Genomic DNA, 21,086 nt, shown 5'->3' on the forward strand with positions numbered 1-21,086 from the left:
ATAATGATGATGAATTGTGCCCTTCAACCACACAGCAATGTTGATAGACTCTACTTACCAAAGAAAATAGGTGATTATGGGATTTTGCACGTACACCAGACAGTCAAAGAAGAAAAAGGGGCATTGGAAAAATACTTGAAAGGCAATGAATAAGGATGCACTGAAGTGAGCATACCGTGAAGGCTCGCTGAATACTGGAGAGGCCAAACTGGCTTACAAGAAATACCAAATGAAGAACAAAAATACAGACATAACAAGGAAAAGCATTACATAGCCACTACATAAAAAATAGCAGGCAAAGCAGATAACAACAAGATCTGGCAATGGCTCAGAGCAGGAAAATTGAAGAAAGAGTCTGGCGGATAAGACCAAGCCTTAAGAACAAATGCACACAAAAAAGGCAGCAACAGATAGCAAATACCATCTCTGCAAAGAAGCTGACCATCTAGTGAGCAACCTAGTAAGAGACTGTAAGAAAGTCACTCAGACTGACTACAAACTATGGCATGGCAAAGTGGCAACACGAGTTTATTTGAACATGTGCAAGAAATATAAATTGCCTGCAAGCAAAAAAACTGGTGAGACTACAAAATAAAGTAGTAGAAAATTAAGAAGATAAAGTGCTCTGGGACTTTGAACATTTGAAACCATCAGCATTTACAAAAATCTCCATTGGTCAATTGCAAAAGGCAGGTTTACTTGGAACAACTTACATCCTGTGATGATACCTTTAACAATAAGATCTGCCTATCTCAGTTCTTTGGGAAGGACTCAATGGGTGGATAAAAATGTCAAATCAAGTCTCAACATCTGGCTGACTGTGCAAGCAACCATAATAATACTGATTCTCTGTGTCCTGTAAGTTTATTGTTTAAAAGGTTTTTTTATTATTATTATTATTTACTTTATTCATGAAACATGAAACTCAGTCAACTGAACATTCAAAAATGCATCACAAATACCATTGACTGGTGCTAATGGTTGATTCGGGTTGCTGCCGGTGTCCTAGATATCAGCCAAGCACCTCCTTAAGATGTACGATGTTCCAAGTAGCACAGTTTTTTGCAGTTCCGCTGGTGTTATTGCAGGAAGCTGCAATTTGTTGATGTATCTTATAAAATTTTTGGACATGATACCAAGTGCCCCGATGACAATGGGTATCACTGTTACATGTTTCATCCATAGCCGTGTAGTTTCGATGGCCAGGTCGTGGTATTTCATGATTTTTTCCAGTTCTTTTTCTTCAACTCTGGCATCTCCTGGTCCTGCAATTTCAATAAAATTGTACATTTTGGTTTTCGACAACTGTGATATCTGGCATATTGTGTTCCAAATGACAATCTGTCTGTATTCTAAAGTCCCACAAGATCTTCACCTTCTCATTTTCATTAACTTTTTCCACTTTATGTTCCCATGACTTTTTGGTTACAGGTAAGTCATATTTTTTATGTAATGACCAGTGGATTAATTTAGCAACTAGGTCGTGTCTAGCTTTGTAATTAGTTTGTGCGATTTTGCTGCACTCACATATTAAATGTGAAACAGTTTCAGCTTTGTTGTTGCAAAGTTGGCAGTTTGGATGGTGATGATGATGATGATGATGATGATTACATAATAAAAAAGAAACTGGGCCAAGAAGAGGAAGTATCCTCATTATTGTCACTAAGGCCATCCTATCAAAATGGTGCTTACCAGAAAGGAAGCAGGAGTAATTACTTTCTCCATTCTCCCTCTGGAAAAAAAGAAGTATTTTCCCCACAAAAAAACTGTGGCAAGACTTTTTCCAGAACAAGCATTTCATTCATATTTCTTTCCCTCCCCATCAAATCGCACAAACACAAAGACACATATTTGTTGTTTTTTGAAGCCTTCTTCAGACATTCTTCTCCTGAGTGGACTGTTAAAACTTAAATAGAAAGCCTGTGATACTTTATCTTCTGGGATTGCAGAGTTTATATAGAAAGAGAGAGACACAATTGTTAATATCAGCACTAAAGTCTATGGATTCGGGGGGAAAAACTTCATTATTTTGGTGGGGTTGCCAACAGCTCCACCCTAATTCCCTAAGAGAGACTCTAACAATAATAAACTTATGTGGTATGTGTATACACATGCATACATATACACACATTATACTTAATGTAAATTGTGTGTGTGCGTACACATATATGATCATCTGGACATGTGTCTTCCATGCATGAACATCAGGTAACCTACTTTGGCTGTACATCTATCCGGCTGAAAATGTCTCTAAGAGAGAAGTAACAAATAAGTTTTCTAGAAGGTTTAATGGTGCAAAAAGCATCACTGGCAGTTTGCATTTAATTGACCCCATTTAGATGAAAGGCAGATCCCACTGATTCCTGGATCAACTCTCAAAGGGTTAGGCATGGAGCATTATATTGTGCATTGTTGGCTGTGATTTTAAAGGCCCCATGATGCCTCTGGAAGGAAAAAATGGAGTGGGTATTAAGAAAGGGCTTGCATGACTTAGAATTGTACTGTTAAAGTTAATTGATCCTAAACTTTTTGAGGCATAAATGAGAAACTGCATGACATTATCCTGAGCTTCCTGAAGCAAAAGTATATGAGGATCCACTGCATTCCATAACAATAAACCTGAATTTGTCAGTTGTAGTTAATCCCCTATTTCTGAGAAATGTACCAAGTTTCAGGTTCCTGCGTCTCTCCCTCTGCTAAGAAACGAAGAAGAGCACTGCCCCTAGTCAGTTAGACAAAGCTGCACAGGGGAATCCGTTACTTCTCACTAGCGACATCCTGGAGGAGAGTGGCAAAGAGCAGAATAACAATAGCATCGTTGCAGTGTTGTGACATAAGCTCCACCCCTTTTCGATATGCTTTGTGACATCACTTCTACAGACGTCTATGCTTCTCACATGCTCTCTCACATTAGCTTGCCAGCTGTATACTGTAGAAATCTGAAATAATATAACAAAGGAATGTAATTAAACGTTACCACCAAATACATACAATATGTATATTTAAAAGGTGCAGGATAAGGAAATTTTCTACATTTCATAACTATACATATTTGTTATTTCTACCTTTGAAGAAGTAACCACTTTTGCCTAGTTACAACCCTGTGAAGTTGCAAACAGAAGTAAGTGCCAAAAGAAATAACTTATAAAAACGTTGGCAGCATCAGACGACATATAAAAGAGACACTGTGCCAAATATCTGAAATGAGATGAAACTTTGCCAATCCTAAGACTGAATAAAGATTTCAGCTGCTGTCAGAAAGTTGCCAGTTCTACTCACTCAGTACAAGGATACGAGTCATTCATGTTTTTTTCTGTCTTATAAAATGGAATAATATTGTATTGTATGTCTACTATTCTGAATAGTTTCTAGAATATCTTTAGCAATTACCTATATGATCACCTATCTTATGCAAGGTAAGGCAACTCACACTTAATATTAAACAAAAACAAACAGAATGAATAAAATAGTCCAAAATGAACAAGAACACCAAATATCCTAATCACAAGGCCACAGCATCATATAAATTCTGCATATTCTTCCAGTTGCTGGGTTCACTTTTATCATAGCCAAAAGCCTGGGCAAAAAGCCAAGTCTACACAATCCTCTGGAAGTCTAAGAATTTGCCTAAAAATGATCATAAGGCAGCACTTCATGCATGGTGTATGGATTAGCAAACTTTACAATATCTTGTAGAGTAAAACAATACAATGGTAATAATATAAGGATGTGTTCTTTTGTACCTTCAGAGTATATAGTCAATCTGTTTTCAGGAGAATATTCAGTCAACCGTCTTTTACTGTTTCTACTTTTCATCTGTATGGTTCTATTGGACAATCTCTTCAACTTCATATTATGGGATACTTTAGACTTTTTTGGGGGGAGGGGGCTTTTTTAAAAAAATCATTTAGTACATTTATATCACTGCCTGTCTCTGATATATTTCCAAAGACTTGAAATCGATCATTCCAGTTTGCAGACAGTTTAATTCTGGTTGCATTTCTAAGCTTCCATTTTTGACAAAGACAGCCAAATATCTGCCCTATCACAAGATGGGCTATGTTGGCTTTCTAGAACAGATCATCAGTTCTTCTTGGTTTTCATTCCTGAACCATGATATTATGACATTTCTAGGTGCTAATATGTGGTTTGGCTTTTCTCCCATTGGCTAGGTGAAGAGTTTGATCACCTGACTGAGCAATTATTTCCCAATCATTTCCCAATTATCTGTCCCCACTGCAAACCAGGGGCAGGGGTAACAAGGTCTACAAGTCATGATGGGGATTATACCACTGCCTTTGTAGCTCCACCCTTTTTGTGCATACACCAACGTGATCTGCACATACAAAAGGGTGGGTCTTTGAATATGCTGCCATGACCCCTGTCTAGACCTTTTTATCCCACACCAAAGACACCATTGGGCAGTTCCACAATCAAATGCAATTGGAAAACAGAAAAAAATGGATTAACAGAGTTGGAAAGGACCTTATAGATTATCTAGTCCAACACCTCCTCAGGCAGGAGACCCTACACCATTTCTGACAAATGGCAGACCAATCTTTTCTTGAAAGTCTCAAGTGATGAAGCTTCCACCACTTCCAAAGGCAAGCTGTTCCATTGGTTGATTATTCTCACTGTCAGAAAGTTCCTCCTCATTTCTAGGTTGAATCTCTCCTTGGTCAGTTTCCATCCATTATTCCTTGTATGGCCTTCAGGTGCTTTGGAAAACAGCTTGATCCCTTCCTCTCTGTAGCAGCCCCTCAAGTATTGGAAGATGGCTATCATGTCTCCCCTGGTCCTTCTCTTCACTAGACTAGCCATGCCCAGTTCATATAACCATTCTTCATATGTTTTAGTCTCCAGTCCCCTAAGCATCCTGGTTGCTCTCCTCTGCACTTTTTCTAGAGTCTCAACATCTTTTTTATAGTGTGGTGACCAAAACTGGATGCAGTACTCTAGGTGTGGTCTTACGAAGGCTTTATAGAGTGGTATTAGTATCTCACTGGATCTTGATTGTATCCTTCTGTTAATGCAATTTAGGATTGCATTGGCTTTTTTTAAGCTGCCGCTGCACACTGCTGGTTCATATTTAGATGATTGTCCACTAAAACTCCAAGATCCCTCTCACAGTCACTGCTATTAAGACTGGTTTCCCCCAGTTTATATGTGTGCTTTTGGTTTTTCTTACCTAATTGTAAGAGTTTACTTTTCTCTACATTGAATTTCATTTTGTTAGATAGGGCCCAGTGCTCAAGTTCTAGGATGTTAGCTATTCCTGCCAGCTTAGTATTATCTGCAAATTTGGTGAGTTCCCCTTCTATTCCCTCATCTAAGTTGTTTATGAAGATATTGAAGAGTACTGGGACTAAGGCAGAACCTTGTGGCACCCCACTGCTTACTTCTCTCCATGTAGACTTAGACCCATTAAGTATTACTCATTGAGTATGGTTTGTCAGCCAGCTGTGAATCCATCTGGTGGTGAAGCTATCTATCCCACTTTTTTCTAGCTTACAAAGAAGTAGGTTGTGGTCTACTTTGTTGAATGCCTTGCTGAAGTCTAAGTATATTATGTCCACAGTATTTCGCTGGTCTACTAATTTAGTCACTATGTTGAAGAATGAAATAAGATTGGCTTGGCATGATCTGTTTTTAACAAACCTGTGCTGACTGCTAGGTATTACTTTACTCGTTTCTAGGTGTTGGCAGATCTGTTTTTTTTAATTATCTTTTCCAGTCTCTTCCTGGGTATTGGTGTGTTAGGCTGATTGGTCTGTAGTTTCCTGGGTCTGGTTTTCCCCCCCCCTATTTTAAAGATGGGAACCACATCAGCTCTTTTCCAGTCCTCTTTTAGTTCCACAGGTGTTCCAGGATTTTTGAAAGATGTGGTGCAATGGTTCTGAGATGACATCTACCAGCTCCTTTAGAACTCTGGGATGTAATCCATCAGGTCCTAGTGATTTGAATTCATCAAGATCAGACAGGTGTTCTCTTACTATTTTTTTGCTTATTTTAACTTTTATTTCCAGTCTGTTTTTTACAGTTATATTTCTGGTAGGTTGGGCTATAGTTTCTTTTTCTGTGAAGACTGATGCAAAGAAAGCAGCTCTGCTTTCTCTCTGCTGCCTGTTATTTCCTTGCCATCTTCTCTCTTTAGTGGACTGACTTTTTCCTTGATTTTTTTCTTGTTATTTATATTTATTTATTTATTTATTAAATTTTTATACCGCCCTTCTCCTGAAGGACTCAGGGCGGTGTACAGCCAAAAATAAAATACAGAATATGTACAGTTAAAAACGAATTAAAATATAGCAAAATTACGAAAACGGCTGATAATTAAAATTTAAATTTAAAATATTTAAAATATTAATAAAACCCCAATTTAAAATCAAACTATTATGCCAGTCCCGCTTGAATAAATAAGTATGTTTTTAGCTCACGACGGAAGGTCCGAAGATCAGGCACTTGACGTAGGCCAGGGGGGAGTTCATTCCAGAGCATCGATGCTCCCACAGAGAAGGCCCTACTCCTGGGGGCCGCCAGCTGACATTGGGGGCCGCCAGCCGACATTGTTTGGCGGACGGCACCCTGAGGAGACCCTTTCTGTGAGAGCGTACGGGTCGGTGGGAGGCATAGGGTAACAGCAGGTGGTCTCGTAAGTACCCGGGTCCTAAGCCATGGAAGAAACTTTGTTAACTTTGACTTTTGTTGCAAGTCTTTGTTCATTCTGAGCCTTTGCTTTCCTGACTTAGTCTTTGCAGATTCTGGCTGTCTGCTGATATCCTGCCTTAGTTATGTGTCCCTCTTTCCATTTTTTGTACTTGTCCTTTTTGTCTTTCTATTTGTCAGAGAGATCTTTGTGCAGCTATGTTGGTTTCTTCTTGGATTTCTTGTTTTTCTTTCTCAGCGGTATTGCACTTTTATGATTGTATTTTTCAGAGTTTCCCAAGACTCTTGAGTTGTTCTCCCCTTTAGGATTTTCATCCAAGGAATCTTTCCCAAGTTCTGAGTTTATTAAAATCAGCTCTTTTAAAATCTAGGACTCTGGTATCATTTTGATCTGCTGCTTGTGTTTGCGTTATGTTGAATTCTAGTTTGACATGGTCAAACCTAAGGTTCCTGCAGTTTCAACTCCCTCTATCAGTTCTTCTCTGTTTGTAAGTATTAAGTCCAGTATGGCTCTCCCTCTGGTTCCCTCCTCTACCTTTTGGTCAACAAAGTTGTCAGCTAGGTTGGTTAGGAACCTATTTGATTTTTCACTTGGTACAGAATTACTTTTCCAATTGATATCAGGGTAATTGAAGTCCCACATACTATTGTAGTGTGCTTCCTACATATGTTTGTTAGTTGGTTGACAAAAAGATATGTTTGATGCTCAGATTTTGTGCATTTGTATATAGGCACTTGAGGTATTTATGCCTGACTCTGGGTATGCTTCCTATGTCTCCTATTTGGTATTTGAATTTGTCTTCCTTCCCATCCCTCCTTACTTCGTTATTTGCCTTCCTTTCTAGAGGTTTTTGTTTGGAATTAGGTCCTGGAGATCCTATGGACTGATCACCCTCCCCCCTCAATTTTAGTTTAAAGCCCTCCTGATAAGTTGAGCTAGTCATTTTCCAAAAACATTCTTCCCAGTCTTTGTGAGGTGCAACCCATCCCTTGCCAAAAGCCCATCTTGGAGGTAGTATAGACCATGGTCCAGAAATCCAAAGTTTTTTCGGATAGTAGACAAATTATTAGTCCTGATCAGGGATGAAATCCAGCAGGTTCTGACAGGTTCTAGAAAACTGGTAGCGGAAATTTTGAGTAGTTTGGAGAACCAGCAAATGCCACCTCTAGCTGGCCACAGAATGGAGATTTTGCAATATCCTTTCCCCAGGAGTGGGGTGGGAATGGAGATTTTGTAGTATCCTTCCCCTGCCATACCCACCAAGCCATGCCTACCAAGCCACACCCCATCCACCAAGCCATGCCCATAGAACCAGTAGTAAAAAAAAATTGGATTTCACCATTGGTCCTGATGATGTATTGTCTGCGCAATTCATATATAGAGTTAGAACAAATACATATGGGGAATATGATGTATGACAGAACAAAAGAAAGACTTCATATGCACAAGCCATCATAAAGTCTCACAAAAATATAGTCAAGGGTTAATTCCAATAAATTACTTATATAAATTAAATTATTTTAGGTCAGCGGAATCCAATTAAGCAAGAAGCTTCTCAGTAAAAGAGAAGTGAGACTCTCATTTAGGACAGTGCATCTATAGATTCCACTAAATCATTTCTGCTTCTTTCTTTCTGCCTTTACATTCAAACATGGGAGAGAAACACTATGTTGTTTTCAGTGTTGTACTAGGGCACAATTTCTCCAGCTGGGTGCTTAACCTATATCCTATGGTGTCTCATTTATTCTGACATTCAAGTCAAATGATTAAGAAACCTAGAAATTAGGCTTCAATCTTTTTCATATGCTAGCCATTTTAGATCTTTCCCTGATCATGTAAGTTGTGGAAAAGAAGAACATAGGTTTTGTCCAGTCCTCGGAGTGGTGGGAGACAATTTTATGTCACTAGTAATGTATGGATTGGTTTAGAATTCAGAACACCTTTTTTAATGATGCAAGAATTATTAAAACAATTGTTCATTTATCAATAATCAGCCCAAAGGCTGGTGAACTTTATCTGTTATCATTATTTATTTATTTGCCACTGGGAAGGAGAGAAATTTATGCAATGGTAATTAAAGCAGAAGCTATTTACACCTTGAAATTAATGAATAATGCATGATTTACAGGGCTGATAACAGATAATTAGATGGACCATAAAAAAAAGAAATCTGAAAAGGGGCTGAGAACCCAAGCATCGCATATAGTGTGTGGGCATCTTAGAAATGCTTATAAAGTTGACATTAACTATTTCTGGGTCATGAAGATGATTAAGATAAATGTGGGTGTCATATATAGAATGCACACATAGAAACCAATCTAAGCAAGGAATTGTTCCCCTAGATTGGCTAGTTTATTATAGAAGTTCAAAACACAATTGGCAGACGCCCACAGTGGACATGATTGCCCTTTCATGCGTCTGCTATTGATTTTGGTAAGATGCCAGAGTTAAAATGATGTCTTTAGCTCATTGGTTGACAAGTTCCTGTCTGGAAATCTATCATGGCAATAAATGCCAAACTATCTGCTGAAGTTCTAAGAATTTGCTGTGAACACGGATAGTCAAAAAGTACACCATTCCATGGACAGAAACAAAATTGGGTGGGGGATGGGATTTTATCAAACTGGGCCAGACTCAGGCTTTCCAACAAATGGAGTTTGAGAAGAAGTATAACCATCAACATTCCCAAAGTGTTGTATTAGCACAATAGTTCACCTACAGAGTTTCATTGGCCCTAGGCATATTCAAAGAGCTATGGAAAAATATTTAAAGGGACATCCATGAGTTAGTAGTAAGGATTCATTAATAACGTTCTCATCATGGGCAAAAGGTTATGAGGAATAACTTTCCACACTAAAGAAAGTGCTTTGAAGACTAGAAGAGTTTTTTTTATTATTATTATTTAACAGGCCAGAAGTACAAGAAAGAAAGCTGATAAAGAGGAGACTAGGACAAAGTTGTACCTAGTAAAAAAAAGTTCATTGACACAGAATCCCATGGTTCATATTTATTAGGGTTGTTAAATTGTTGTCATTTGGGGCAAATCAATCCTTTGACAACTTTTGCACTACATGCTTTTAAAAAAGCTAGCATGGCAATGAGATTGAGACACAAGAAAAGGCTTTCTGGGATTATAAAAGGCTCCTCAAATTCTCAGAATTCATGCTTCACTTTAATTTTAGCAAAGAATTAACCACATTTCTGCACTCAAACCCCACAGAAAGCATCTCTAGGAGTGGAAAATATTCTTGCAAAGAAATCAGGATAGGAAGGCAGTGTCTATTCTGACCAAGGATTTGTATGGAATCTTACATGGGTGCTCACAAAAGAATTATGAAACTGAGTATCCCCCCCCCCTTTTTTTTTTTTTTTTTGTATCCAACTGACCAAACCACATGAAGATTTTATATTGTGGGGCATGTGAGTGGTGGATCCTCCTCAAGACATCAGAAATTTCCATTGCAATTATAGGAAGAATATGCTTGAATTTAGCACAGTCATATGTGGCAGCCAAGTCTGGAAGGAGACTAGGGCAGGATGGTCAAGTATTCCCCATTGGTTTGGGGAGAGATAATTTATCTTTTGATTGAATTACCAGAATATCTATACGGTTATGCATCTAGATAAAAATTGTGTCATGCGTCAAATAAAATTCCACATTTTTCCCAGCACTTTCCTAACTGTTTGTATATGAGAGCTCTAGTGATAATAACATGGGAAAACTGTATAATATGTTACAGAAGACTGTAATAAAGACTGCTAGACTAATCAACCCAAATGTTGAGGCTTGAGGGAACAGAGCAGGACTGTTGACCAAGTTGTACAATCCAGGTTAAGATATTTGGTGTTGAGCTACTAAATGGTACAATGATACACTGTACTCTGATACCTTTGATTTGCAGAAAGTCCATTGCTGTTTGGCAAGATGTCTTAGGTCTATAGGTCATGGAGTTTAACTTGGAACAAGGAATGAGCTTTCTAAAAGTAACAGATTCAAATGCAGATGATTTCTGCAGAAAGTTTTTCTATTCTGTACTCAAGGTTGATTCAGCCTTCCATCCTTCCGAGGTGGGTAAAATGAGGATCCAGATTGTTGGGGGCAATATGCTGACTCTAAACCAGTTAGAGAAGGCTGTAAAGCACTGTGAAGCCGTATATAAGTTTAAGTGCTATTGCTATTGCTATTGCTATTGCTATTGCTATTGCTATACAGGACAAAAGAAAGTGACCTAAATGTCCAAATCACTAATGCCATTCTAATGTTGGAAGACACATATCTCAATCAACAAACTATATAACACACTTAATTATATATATGCAGAATATATGTCTGTTTGATTAGTGACTCATTTTTAGCTATCAAACAAGACCCAAAGCACCTAGTTACAGGATGCATTTCATATCACAATAACCATTAGAATAGCAGTATAAGTCAAGTATGTATCAAAACATAGTCATTAAGAAAGTGCCATTTCAATGGTTCCATACAACTCAATACATTGGGAATTTCTTCTATGCCAGAAGTGCATATTTTTTCTTAAGTGAACATATCCTTTGAAAGTTTGGACAAGAATGGGTCAGAGTTGAAGTACAGAGCCCCGGTGGCACAGTATTGCAGGCAAACTTTGCCCATAACCTAGATTTGATCCTGACAGGCTTAGCCTTCCATCCTTCTGAAGTCAGTAAAATGAGGATCCAGATTGTTGGGGACAATATGCTGACATTGTACACAACCCAAAGAGTGCTGTAAAGCACTATGGGATGGTATAGAAGCCTAAGTGCTATTGCTATGCTATTGCCACAGACCAGTGATGGTTAACCTTTTTGGTGCCAAGTGCCCAAAGTGCCCAAACCCCCAAAATGCATGTGCCCCACACCCCTGCACATATGCTGCACCCACCCCCCACGCCCTGTTTTGGCTTCCAGGTTGATGCAGGCGGCTTTCCAGGCACAAAATGGGGGGCCCTCACATGGCGCCCTTGCACCCTGTTTTGGCTTCCAGTTTGGTGCAGGAGGCCTTCCCAAAATGGGGCATGGGGGGGCACACACAAACCCCCCAAATGCAATGTGAGCATCCCACACGTATGTGCACATGCATCCCTGCACATGCACACGTGCATCCCCGTATGGACACACACACACATATACACACTGTGCATGCGCAGCAGAGACCTGAAGACCAGCTGGCCGGAGGGAGGCACACCCGCAGAAACGGTGGAGCTGGCCTGGGGCAATAGCACACGTGCCATAGGTTTGCCATCACAGCTATTAGGCTCCCATTTCCTCTTTCATTTCTGAGTATTATTTAATGCCTACTTTTTACCTGATTCACCTTTTGTAATGGTATGTGACCTTGAAGGCAGGGCAAAAAGATGCTGCCAAGGGACTAGTCAGAAAAGAGATAGCATAGTCCACAGCTAGATAGTGGATGGGGCAAGAGGTTCAGAAAAGACACGTCCTAGTTTCTCAGGCTGAAAAGGAGACCGGGGGTGTGAAGACGAATTGTACTTTCATACTTGTGACATTGATGTTAGTCTTATATGAGATAAACCAGATAGGAATCACAACCAAATGAGCTACTTTTACTTTATTGTAAAGCTACAGTGAACCTTTAAAAAAAATCCACATCTTTCCCTCTCCCATAATAATACAGCACTTCATAATATACTGTCTAAAGTGAATCATGTCACCCTGCTGACTGATCTACCTCCATAATGGCTTTTAATTCTGGCTTTGATGTTACTTCAAATGAAAAAAAAATCATTTTGCTGTTATAAAGAGATTGTCAATGTTACTTGTCTGTATTGATTCTATTGACATTACCTAGCCACGATGAACAGGCATAGCTGTAGAATATTTCTTCCACTTGGTGCCAAAATTATTTGGCTGATCTTGGATAATACCTCACAATGAGATTATATTGGTTTTTCAAGTTCTGATTCTGACATTAAGTAAGACTTGCTGCTGTATTTGATAGGAACAGGATAATGGTTTAGATAACCCTTGACTCTGTTCCTATGGAATATTATGAACTTTACCCCTAATTTACTTGATGGGAAAATACAAGGGTAATAATTTAGAAACAGCAGGAAGGGAAAGGGAAATAATTTAGAAAGCAGGAATCTTTCACCGATCTGTGGAAGACAGCATTTTTGGCAATCCAATCTCTGGTGATTTATGAGTCTTCAAGGCTTCTGAATATCAAATCATCTGCATTTTTATGAGTCAGAGCCTTTTGCTGGTTTGCAATAAATACCAACAGTTATCCAGCAGCCCATTGGCTCATTTCAAGTAGCAGTGCAGCTGCTGAAGCTGAGGTCTTCACCCATATTCTCACAAGCTTTCTTTAAAACACGCACACACAATCACACCTGTTAAATATTTTCCTTTGGTTGGTATTTAATTTTAGGCTCTAATAATACAATTATTGAATGCATAATGTATAATGAACTAAGTGTTAGTAAGATGCAAATTAGGCTGATTTCAACACTTCAACGCTCTGATGCAAATGTGGGCAGAGCTGGTAAATGATACAACTCCCATCCCAGAATTCAATATGTTAATTTACAAACGCTAATAGAAAAGCATTTTAGAAAACTGAATGTTTCCAGCATCATTCTTCATTGCCTGGCTAGTTTGGAACTGCTGGGTATTGAAAAGTCTGTGGAAGTCAAAGGTTCCCCATCTTACCTGGGCTATTGGATGGTCTTGTTTTGGTCAAGAGATGGATCTCTTCTGCAATTTAACTGGGTATGATTGAAGCAGAAATATGAGCATCCTATGTAAACTATTCCTAACCTCTTCCATCCTTTCCCATCAAATCCTGTTTTAAAGCACTCTGTTTAATTTGAGCATATGTTCAAACAAATGGCAACTTAGGAGCTGGCCAGGAGTGACACAGTAAGCTTTGAGGGGCATCTACGGGATAGGAACAGTGCAGTGGTGGGTTTTACATTTTTATACTACCGGTTCTGTGGGAGTGGCTTGGTGGGTGTGGCAGGGAAAAGATACTGTAAAATCTCCATTCCCTCCCCAATCCAGGGGAAGGTTCCTGCAAAATCCCCATTTCCTACCTATCAGCTGGGACTTGGGAGGCAGAGAATAGATGGGGGCGGGCCAGTCAGAATTTTTACTACCGGTTCTCCAAACTACTCAAAATGTTCACTACCGGTTCTCCGGAACTGGTCAGAACCTACTGAAACCCACCTCTGGAACAGCGGCCATGTAGCCATACTTCAGGATAGAGGTGCACAGCATCCATGAGTTTGGTGGAGCCCATAGCCCATTTTAGGGTGGTGTTTCAGATGTTTTCAGAGATAAATAGGTACTTCTACTAATTGCTTAAGATATTCTTTTGGGGCATATCCCCCCAGCAATTAAAAGAACTTTATCTTATTGAACAAATTAACGGAGATTTAATTTCCACTGTTTTCAATTAAACTTATAACCAGGCAAATGTGTATAGAACCCTTGTTATCTTTCAGATTCACTGTACAGGAAGGAATTCTAACACAATCAAGACCAACAGTGGATAAGATATGTAGCTCAGGTTTAAATTGTTGGGTTCTTGATGTTTTGGGAAATTGTTTTTCCTATGGCAAATGTCTCATCACCCAATTAGATAACATATAGATAGTGAGATTGGTGGTATGTAAATTAAATAAATAAACATCAGTGCATGGGGGAAGTTACGTTTATTGGCTTTTTATATGTGGTAATTTGTAAACCTTGATTGGGGTATTGTTTCTTTCTTGATTGCTGCATCTAGGTTGAACGCTTCTTTTGAGTCACCTTTCTCTGCAGGAACGCTCTTCAGACCTTATGGATTCTAACTTAAAATTAATAAATTGGAAGTTTTCTAATTCTAAGCAGTTTTACATGCCTTAGAATGTAGAGGTGTAAAATAAAAACATGCAACTTTTAACAAACAAAACAACCTATTTCCAAAGTTATCTTGTCAACCACTATCCTAGTAACCTGTTCTAATAGATAATAATTAGATAGTAACTTATCTAATCCAGAAAGGTATTTGAAAAGAAGAAAAAGCTGCCTTTCTGGGATAAAAATACAATATAACAGTAAAATTAGTCATCTTACCTTCTAATTTTTCATGTTTTATCAATTGACCAGACAAATGATTTAAATTTGAGATACATTTTGGGATTATTTGGGCATGCAATCTTTCTCATCTAAATGGCAATAGTATGCTATGTTCTGAGGGGGGTGGAATTTCTCATCCTCAGATCCATAATATTTTAAGTTTAAGTTTGAAATGCTGCAAATGATCTATTCTATTACATCAAATTAAGGTTCATGTATGAAAGGATGTGAGGAGGCATTCTAAACCTCAAGGCAATAGCACAAGATAAATGCAAACTTTTGGCACGCTAGGTAAGTCTAATCAAGTTTAGGATGTTCAAACCATAGGGTCACCACAGCTGACCTGCAAAAATCTGGAAAATCTATAGATGGCCAGCCAATGGATGTAACGAAACCTATCTATTTGCTGCCATCCAGTGGTCATCTTGATTGTTGCAGCTCAAATGTGGTGGGCTAGACATTGAACAATGCCCTGGACCATGGTTCCCCAATCTCTGGGCTGTGGCTCACTACTGGGCCATGAGCCATTCAGAACCAGGCTGAAGAAACAGCAGGAGAGCCTGTGTACATCCCCACTTGCACAAGCAGTGGGTGAACACATGCACACATGCTCCATTTGTGCAAGCAGCATGTGGGCATGCCTGCTGCTGCTGCAAATAGAGCTGGGAATGTGTACTTGCCTGCCACTCACACAAAACCATCTCCTCTCCCCCTCCCCATCAGCCAGCAAAGCCAGAAAGGTTGGGGAACTCTGTCATGAACCATTGAAATAGCTTGATGGCTTGCCATATAATTTACTTGTTATAACAATTCTGAGGAGATTTGTGACTTAGGGGACACCTAGAAAGCTAGAAGGGATGTGGTGGCTCAGTGACTAAGGCGCTGAGCTTGTCAATTGAAAGGTCAGCAGTTCAGCGGTTCTTTTTTTTTTTTTTTGTTTACATTTATACCCCGCCCTTCTCCGAAGACTCAGGGCGGCTTACAGTGTATAAGGCAATAGTCTCATTCTATTTGTATATTTTTACAAAGTCAACTTATTGCCCCCACAACAATCTGGGTCCTCATTTTACCTACCTTATAAAGGATGGAAGGCTGAGTCAACCTTGGGCCGGGCTTGAACCTGCAGTAATTGCAGGCTTTGTGTTCTTAATAACAGGCCTTACCAGCCTGAGCTATCCGGCCCCTCGGATCCCTAGTGCCGCGTAATGGGGTGAGCTCCCATTATTGTCCTAGCTTCTGCCAACCTAGCAGTTCGAAAGCACGTAAAAATGCAAGTAGAAAAATAGGGACCACCTTTGGTAACAGCGTTCTGTGCACCTTTGGCATTTAGTAATGCCGGCCACATGATCATAGAGACATCTTCGGACAGCGCTGGCTATTCAGCTTTGAAACAGAGATGACCAATGCCTCCTAGAGTCAGTAACAACTAGCACATATGTGGGAGGGGAACCTTCACCTTTATCTTTTAGAAAGCTAGAATATATTTACAGGAAAAAGTTAGAGAATTTTTGAGGAAACTGTATATTTGGACTTATATATAATATAGTTCAGGATTCTCTTTTGAAGATACAAAGGATGTTGACTGCCATATAAACATTCCACATATAAATATTCAAGTAATGTTTGTTACATTGTTTTCATACTTTTAACTTCATCCAGTGATATTTTGCCTTTAATAAGGGAGGTCCACAGAGGGGTACAAAGACTCCTGAAAGTACCATCAGATAGCCCTAATTGTGTTTTCAGAAGGCTGTTTTTCCCCCAGGCACTGGGACCCAGATGTTCATGGAGCTCTGTCATGAATGTGCCTCTGTTTGGTATTACAGGTAATCCTGGTTTAGCCACTGCCTCGGTATTTCAGAGGCTGTCACAAAGAAGGGGACAACCTATCCTTCAAAGCACCTGCGAGCAGGACAAGTAATGGATGAAAACTTATCAATGAGAGATCCAACCCAGGACTAAGGAGAAATTTCCTGACAGAGAGAACAGTCAATCATTTGAACGGCTTGCCTTCAGAAGTTGTGGATGCTCCAACACTGAAACATTTTAAGAAAAGACTGAACAGCCATTTGTCCAGAATGGTATAGGAACTCCTGCTTGAGCAGGGGCTTGAACTACAAGATCTCCAAGACCCATAGCCACTGATAGCCACATAGATTTTTAAATTAATGCTAACTTGCCTGTGTTAAGTAATCAATGAAATGAATGATAGCATACAAAAGAATCAAGAAAACCCTTGGCCATATACGTAGCAACAAAAGGCAAGCCTCTGACCACAAGCCGTATGTATTGGCTCAAAAGAATAATGTGGTTTGGATTAGTTTCCATTTGGAATCCAAACATTTAATTTTTAGCAGTGCCCTGATACTCACATTCTAAAAACCCAAATATAGTCTCATTGTTCTTGCAACACTCAGAAGTAGTGAGTGAGGGAAATGCAAGGAGAACCTCTACTATATCTTTCTACTTGCCTATTTGTCTCAAGGGCCTGCAATCCCAATTGAAATGGTTGGGGAGGGGAGAAGATGCAGGCTGGGAGGATCCACCTGAACCCTCATAGAGTTATAAACCACTTTGTCCCCACTGTGAAATGAGATGTTCAGGACTTCAGGCAAAGCTTTGTGGAAAATTAACCTGATTGGGGGAATTCGGAGAATGGTACAGATGGAATGTCACATCAGAGTAGGGGGTCTCCAACCTTGGTCCCTTTAAGACTTGTGGACTTCAATTCCCAGAGTCCCTGAGCCAGCAAAGCTGGCTGAGGAACTCTGGGAGTTGAAGTCCACAAGTCTTAAAGGGACCAAGGTCGGAGACCCCTGCATCAGAGGGATGGGAGGAAGCTGGCGTGTGGAAATATGAGGAAGGCAAGAAAAATTCATTCCTTGCTCTTTTCACCTCTCAAAGAAGGAAGTTTCTTGATTCAATCAGAGAAGCCTAGGAGAAGATTCACTCTATAACTATATGCGGTATATTCATTCAATAATTCTACATACTCATCCAATAAGTCTTTCACCAAGCAAATTTTAGATTCAAATTTAGAAAGGAAAGTGTCTAAAAAGGAAAGGTGATTTCCCCCTCCTTTGTTACACAGCATCTTCAGCTACATTTGGCTCTTTTCTCCTGGTGGTATACTTACTTTCTGCTTGCAACTATAACCTATGATTAGAATTGCTCCTTCCTCTTAACAGAACAATAACAGAATAACAGAGTTGGAAGGAGCCTTATAGGTCGTCTAATCCAAACTCCGCCCAATCATTTCTGACAACTGGCTGTCCAGTCTCTTCTTGAAAGCCTCCAGTGATGAAGCACCCACAACTTCTGAAGGAAAACTGTTCCATTGGTTGATTGTTCTCATTGTCAGAAAATATCTCCTTATTTCTAGATTGAATTTCTCCTTGGTCAGTTTCCATCCATTATTTCTTGTCTGGCCTTCAGGTGCTTTGGAACAGGGGTCTCCAACCGTGACAACTTTAAGCCTGGTGGACTTTAACTCCCAGAATTCCCCAGCTTTGCTGGCTGGGGAATTCTGGGAGTTAAAGTCCGCCAGGCTTCAAGTTGTCAAGGTTGGAGACCCCTGCTTTGGAAAATAGGTTGACCCACTCCTCCGTGTGACAGCTCTTCAAATATTGGAACACTGCTATCATGTCTCCAAAGTGAGAGGATGCAATCCTCTCAAAGGTTTTGGACACCAGATACTTTGTTGTCTTACTAGACACTTGCTTTCTAATGCCACCCAAAGCGCCTGTAAGTAATCTAGTAACACCAGTGAAATTAATTCCAATTCCTGTGAGATATGAGTGCAAGAGTGCAAAGGCATGAGGTGTAACTCTGCCACACACGGATGAAGCTGAGAGGATTCCTCATGTTATGGGAGTCACTATTGCCTGGAACAAATTAATCTTGTATAAACTTTCCTCTTGGTTCTCAGTTGAAAATCTGTATCTACTGCAGCTGCATTTCATTTCACAGAGCTTTTTGATACCACCCCAGTATGGTTTAGGAAATCAAAAATCTATACTATATTAATTAATTGGTTCTCCCAGAAGGTCTTTTTTTTACAATGACATAGATCTGGGGGGGGGAATACAAGCATCAATCTGTTTGCTAATATATTACATTTCAGGAAAGCAAAGCCTTATAGATACAAATATATATATTTGAAAATGTGTACTTGATACCAAGAAAAATTTCAGAAGTTTCGTTTCACACCACCTACCGAGTCTCAGGAATTCCCAGAATAAACAATTGTGAAATGAAACAAATTGATGCATATGTGCTAGTTTGCAAAACACGTTCATGTGCTGCAATTATTATTGGTACAGGTAACAAAATGTCCGAATGGAAAAGATTTTTGTCAGAGACAGCATGCATTTAAACAGCAAAGATTTTACCTTACCACTTAACTTCTGACCACTAATTTTAAAAAAAAGGTTTTATGCAGAAATACGATTGATGCACTCTCAAACAATGTATATAAAGATCTGTCTCATCCAGTAAAACAGAACTTTCAATTTTTCAGTAATGTTGCCACTTTAGCCTGTGGAGGTTTGCTTAGAAATCCCACTGAGCTAAAAATATTTCAACTGATATAACAAATTGTGTGCAATCTGCTAAAATCTATGCAGTTTTAATTTAATTTTACACATGCTAGCACTGCAACCAAGTAACGTTCTGCAAGGAAGATATACCTAAGTAAGCACTGTTATTTTGGTAACATCTTGAATATCAGTTGTTGAAAATAACTGATGATAGCAGGGGCTGTTGTGTTTAACTGTTTTAACTTTCAGCTTTCTGGATTTTACCAGTATGAAGCATTTCATGAATGCTTTGATATACATCCAGATTTTACTTCACTAATGAACTCCCGAAGTATTTAGAAAAGGAGTTTGAATCAGGATCTTGGACATTAGATTTGGCCTTATGTCATGTCTTTCAAAAGGGCAAAATCTCAAATGCCAAAGTCAGAACAGGTACAAGTTTAGGCAAATGATGTCGGCTTATTAACCTGGCAGTAAATTTGAGCAATTACCACCACTTGCTTAACAACTGCAAAGTAAAAGAGTTTACTTTGGGTAGATAGGTATCATCTTATTGCTATGCAAAGCCGGTATTGTGTTTTGGCTCCGTTATTTAATAAGTCTCTAGACAGGGAACTTGTTTCAAATTTCCCACAATAAACAAAATGCTTACCTTTCTTTGATAGATATAAGGATTCCCACAACCACACTTTTAGAATATCTGAATACTAAACTATAGGGACGAGGAGGGGGGAGGAGGAGGTGGAGAACTTTATGGAAAGGGAATAATATTCATGATTCTTTAAGGCTATCAGAAGAGATTCCCCTAATCAAAAACTGATATTGTGCCATAGAGTCACAAAAGAGACCTTAGGGGCCACAGATTAAAAGATGACTCCCCTACAAAAAAAAATTATAGAGATAGTCCACATTTAGTGACTACATGTTTAGCCACTGTTCGCTATTATGATGGTGATAAAAAAGTAACCTTACAACCAATCCATTTACAATCTTCTTAGGCCTATAAAGCAAAGGAAAACTGAAGAAAGCTCATAAGCATAGTTGAGGTTTCACTAGTGACTGCTTCGCTTAACAACCAAGTTGCTGATCTGAAATGTCATTTACCTGTGCCTTTTGTTTTTATCCACTTTGTAAACCAATGGCACATGGATTCCATGAGGAGAGTATGGATCATAATTTTGGCTGATGTGAAAGTCTTTACAGGTAATCCTATTAATATTTACTAAAAGGTAAAATCCAATTCAGTGGGACAATTCACTTAGCAAATGTGATGGAAAGTCTAGCACAGGGGTGTCAAACTCAATGCCCGGGCTACTTAGATATGGCCCATGGGTTCACACTGGAAACAGTGAAGGACCAGCCCATGGTGCCTCTGCCAGCAAAAACAGACCGCCTACGGCATTCCTGAGCTCCATTTTTGCTGGCAGAGGGTTGCAGGAGGCTGTCACAGCTGAAAATAGAGCCCGCAAGGGCTGCACATGGCCCTCCCAAGCTCCGTTTTCACTGGCAGAGGGCTTCAGGAAGCTGTCGCAGCCAAAAACCGAGCTCAGGAGCCCATTTTCGCTGGTGGAGCACTCAGGCTGCCACAGGTGCCACCAACACGAGTGACGTCGAGATGCCCACGGCCACCCTGGCCACACCCACCCTGGCCTCTGAAGTCAAACACAACCCTGATGCGGCCCTCAATGAAATCGAGTTTGACACCCCTGGTCTAGCAGAACCTGGTAACAAGAAGGCAGAAACACTCCAGCCCAAGGCAGAGGAGAAGCAAGAGAAAGAGG

The 21,086-nt window shown here is 39.6% G+C and overlaps 1 long non-coding RNA gene across 2 annotated transcripts in view; it reads right to left on the reverse strand.

Annotated features, from left to right (window-relative positions):
- Nucleotides 1-615: 615 nt before the first annotated feature.
- LOC131186977 (uncharacterized) overlaps nucleotides 616-21,086 on the reverse strand; it is a 28,647-nt gene continuing 8,176 nt past the window's right edge. The window contains exons 3-4 of one of the 2 annotated variants that reach the window (XR_009152465.1): nucleotides 2,666-2,939; nucleotides 616-1,265 (exon numbers count right to left, since the gene is read on the reverse strand). This is a non-coding gene — a long non-coding RNA (uncharacterized LOC131186977). The remainder of the gene's footprint in view (nucleotides 1,266-2,665; nucleotides 2,940-21,086) is intronic. The other variant, XR_009152464.1, reaches the window with a different exon arrangement.

The sequence above is a fragment of the Ahaetulla prasina genome, chromosome 1 (assembly GCF_028640845.1).
Source record: "Ahaetulla prasina isolate Xishuangbanna chromosome 1, ASM2864084v1, whole genome shotgun sequence".
In the NCBI taxonomy this organism is placed as follows: domain Eukaryota; kingdom Metazoa; phylum Chordata; class Lepidosauria; order Squamata; family Colubridae; genus Ahaetulla; species Ahaetulla prasina.